General features: G+C 45.6%; 1 long non-coding RNA gene across 1 annotated transcript; it reads right to left on the minus strand.

Moving 5' to 3' along the window:
- Positions 1-840: 840 nt before the first annotated feature.
- LOC115031089 lies at positions 841-4,166 on the minus strand. The gene is made up of 2 exons (XR_003836670.1): positions 2,779-4,166; positions 841-1,138 (listed from the first exon to the last, which is right to left on the minus strand). It is a non-coding gene; the product is annotated as an uncharacterized LOC115031089 (long non-coding RNA).
- Positions 4,167-4,278: the final 112 nt, after the last annotated feature.

The following is a 4,278-nucleotide window of genomic DNA, read 5'->3' on the forward strand; positions in this document are numbered from 1 at the left end:
ATACCTCCGTAAACAAGACCAAGCCACACTCGAAATGCCTCTATTGTCAAATGAGGTCCATCTTCTCTAACCGAGCAGTGGTGGCGCTCGCCTTTAATCCCAGCATCTGGGAGGCAGAGGCAGGCGGATTTCTGAGTTCAAGACCAGCCTGGTCTACAGCGTGAGTTCCAGGACAGCCAGGGCTACACAGAGAAACCCTGTCTCAAAAAAAAAAAAAAAAAAGAATAAATAAATAAGTAGGGTTTCTTGGCTGACCTGGAACTCACTATACCGATTAGGCTAGCCTTAAATATACAGAGATTCACTAGCCTTTGCCCCCAGGGGGATGTGTGATGTATGATTGTGTGTGTGCGCGCGTGCCTGTTTATGTGTAGGTCAGAGTTCAGTTTGTGGGAGTCAGTTTCACCACGAGAGAGATCAAACTCAGGTCCTCAGGTTGGGCAGGAAATACCTTCTCCTGATGAGCTCTCATTGGCCCTTTTATTATCATTTGAGATAGTTGATGCATTCCAGGCTGGCTTGAATTTGCTATGTAGCTAAAGACATTAAGCTTCTGATTCTTCAGGTGCATAGGTGTGCGAGTGCGCACCTGATATCAAAGCTGAATATCTTCCTTGATTTCTTTCCATCTTATTGTTTGAAATAGGGTCTCTCATGGAACCTGGAGTAAGATTAAAAATACCCGAGGCAGCAGGCTGACTTCCGAGTTCCTCGTCAGCCTGGATTACTTAGTGCAGTGGTTATCACCCCTATGTGCCGAGGCCCCCTGAGAGTCCCATAATCAGATATCCTGCATATCAGATATTCACATGACGGTTTCTAACAGTAGCAACACTACAGTTACGAAGGAGCAACGAAATAATTTTATGGTTGTGTGTGTGTGTCACCATGATATGGGGAACAACATTAGGAAGTCTGAGAACCACTGATTTAGTGACTTCCAGGTCAGCCAGGGGCTACAGAGGGAGACCCGGTCTTAAAAAAAAGGAAAAGCTGGAAAGGAAAACAAATTTTAAAAAGAAGATCCAAGAGTTTATTTCTTGCTTCTTCCCCAGGAGTTTTTTTGGAAATTCCTTTGGCGAGCAGGGTTAGGTTCACTTCGTTCCTTCACAGCCCAGGCCTTTCCTTTCATTGGTGACTGCAGAGGTCAGACAGAAATGTCAACATCAGGATGGAATATTGTACTCTAATTTTTTGATCAACATAAGCCTGGAAGCAGACACAAGGTTTAAAGCAGATTATTAAAATTCAATAACGCACTGATTCGGGGGACACACTAAGCCCTTTTCTGCAGAGAAGATGAAAGGGCTGGGAATGGGAAGCTCAGGCACGTTCAAAAACAATATTTTACTGAACTTTGAAGCTGGAGAAGAATACGATTGGGAGCCTAAGATAATTGAAATGAAAAGACACACACATACACACACACACAAGATCGCTCAGAAAATAAGTCACTCGCAGAGCAAAGTTTTTATCCTGTAGATCTTAAATTTTGGATCTAATAGATTTTGAAGCAAAATAGATTTGTAGTCTGTCAAAAAACAATTAGGAATTCACATTTTTTTGACCAACCCCTTCTCCCCCCCCCCCCCCCCCCCCCCCCCGGAAGATTTGTAATCTGGCTTTGAATTTGACCTCTGGCCTGCATGTCATGATAATTTGGGTCACTATGAATATTCCCTCCCCTGGACAATAGCCTCTGCAAATGTTAAATGAATGCAGCCGCCATGAGCCATATTTGCATCACAATACGAAGGACTAAATCCACAATTAATAAACTATTTCCAGTTAGCAGTCACACTGAGGAAATGAAGGAAGTTCATCCGGAACTGGAAAAAGGCCGCGTTTTTATTTGTGCCCTTTTGGACATAAAAGAAATAGTTTATATCTATTTTCTTTTCTGTTTCAGAGACTGGGTCTCTCACTTCGTAGCTCTGGTAGGCCTAGAACTTGCTGTGTAGACTAGGCTGGCTCAAGACCTGTGATCCCTCTGGTCTCTGCTTCCTGAGGGCTGGGATTTCAGGAAATTGCAAGCACCTAGCCTCAAATCTGACAAATTTAGTAGAACCTAAACCCGGGCTACTTTGTTACTATTTCAGCAAACGCCGCAGCCACCACCACCACCACCACCACCACCACCACCACCACCGACCAATAACGCTGATAACAACAACAAATCCAACAAATCCATAAATAAGAAAAATTTCAATTCAGGTATAGTGCCCCATGCCTTTAATCCCAGCATTCGGGAGGTTGAGGAAGGTGAATCTTTGAGCTTGAGGCCTGAGAGTTCCAGGACAGCCAGCCAAGGCTATGAAAGGAAATTAAACTTGAGACCTGTGATTCATGTAATGTATGTCAAATAGCCCAAAGAGTTGTTTGTGAGCTTTGAAACCTGGGACTGAGAACATAGCAGAACAGACCAGGACATGCCTGGGCAGGCCCATCACCTCCCTATCTCCCACCCCTCTGACCTAAGTTAAATGTTAACAGGCTGCTGATGTTCTCTGGTCCAGGTGAATCCCCCTTTCTCTTTGGTTAGTGGATACAAGGGAGCTGCCAGTGTGGCAAATCCGGGAATCCAGAATCTGCAAAACCCGGTGGTCTCTAGGAACTCTCTTACCTGGCAAGCAGTGGTTGGGGCCGGGATCTACATAACAGCTTGTTTTCTGGCTTCTGTGAGCCACCGTTGTCCATCTCTNAGGACATATCCTAGGTAGGTCATTTTTATCTGGCATAACTGAGCCTTTTTAGTAGAGGCCCGATACCCCAGCTTACCTAACTTTCCCAGGAGGTTTTGGGTCCCAATTTCACAGTCCTCGCGTGTTTCTGCAGCTAGGAGCAGGTCATCTACATATTGTAGAAGAGTCACCTGTGGGTTATTGGCTCGGAAAAGAGCAAGATCTCAGTGTAGGGCTTCATCGAACAAAGTGGGCGAGTTCTTGAATCCCTGAGGCAGCCTAGTCCATGTGAGCTGTCCAGCTTGTCAACTCTCGGAGTCTCGCCATTCGAAAGCGAACAAGGGCTGGCTGTTGGGGTGTAACCTCAAACAGAAAAAAGCATCTTTGAGATGTAGGACTGTGTACCATGTCTGACCAGGTGGCAAGGTGCTAAGGAGGTTATAAGGATTTGGCACCGTGGGGTGTATGTCCTGAACTCTTATTGACTTCTCTAAGGTCCTGGACTGGACGGTAGTCACTGGTCCCTGGTTTTTTTTTACTGGAAGTAGAGGAGTGTTCCAAGGGGATTTGCATGGGNCCAAAATCCCTTGTTGGAGCAGTTTGTTGATTTGGGGGCGTATACCCTCTTGAGCTTCTCTGCTCATGGGATATTGTNGGACCCCTATAGGGGTGGCCCTGGACTTAAGTTCAATCACCATGGGGGGGACCAGTTTTGCCATCCCCACTCCTCCTGTCTCTGCCCATGCCTGAGAGTATCGATTCAACCAGTCCTGTAATCCCTCANGGGGCTTTACTTTATTTTGGTAAAGTCGATATTCCTCCCCTAGTTGAAAAGACAGCTCTAGAGTCTGGAGCGCTTTTATTCCCCAGAAAACCTCTGGTCGATGAGAGGTGAAAGTTATTTGTGCTTTTAACTTGGTTAGTAAGTCTCTCCCCAATAAAGGCATAGGACACTCTGGAATGACTAGAAACGAATGAGTTACTCGATTTCGCCCTATGTCTACTACTCGGGATGTGGTCCATGGATACGATTTTTGTCCCGTGGCCCCGATCACCAAGGTTTTTTCATTTTTCTTCACTTTTCCTAGAGGTGTTTTGAGTACTGAAAATTCGGCTCCCGTGTCGGGGGTCTCCTCCACTTCTAAGATTACCCTAGGCTTGGGGAGGGGGGCCAAGCCCCGTTCCCCCTAGTCTTTATCTTCTCCAAGAGAAAGCACTTTTACCTCTTGGGTTTTTTTTTTTGGACAGTCGCTCTTCCAGTGGCCCATTTCCTTGCAATATGCGCATTGTTTCCTCTCCAGGCCCTGCAGCCTTCTCTGGGTCTCCTTGGTCCCTGCTGTCTTTTGTCTCCCAGTTTCCCTGACTGTCTACCTCTTCTTCCATTATCTCTTTCTCCTACTGTGGCCAGGATCTTAGTCAAAACCTTTTCTTGCCTCCTGTCTCTCCTATCCTCATCCTCTCTTCTCTCTCTCTAACTTTTTTTTTTTTAAAGATTTATTTATATTTTATTATATGTAAGTACACTGTAGCTGTCTTCAGACACTCCAGAAGAGGGAGTCAGATCTCATTACGGATGGTTGTGAGCCACCATGTGGTT

The sequence above is a fragment of the Mus caroli genome, chromosome 5, assembly GCF_900094665.2.
Source record: "Mus caroli chromosome 5, CAROLI_EIJ_v1.1, whole genome shotgun sequence".
Classification (NCBI taxonomy): Eukaryota; Metazoa; Chordata; class Mammalia; order Rodentia; family Muridae; genus Mus; species Mus caroli.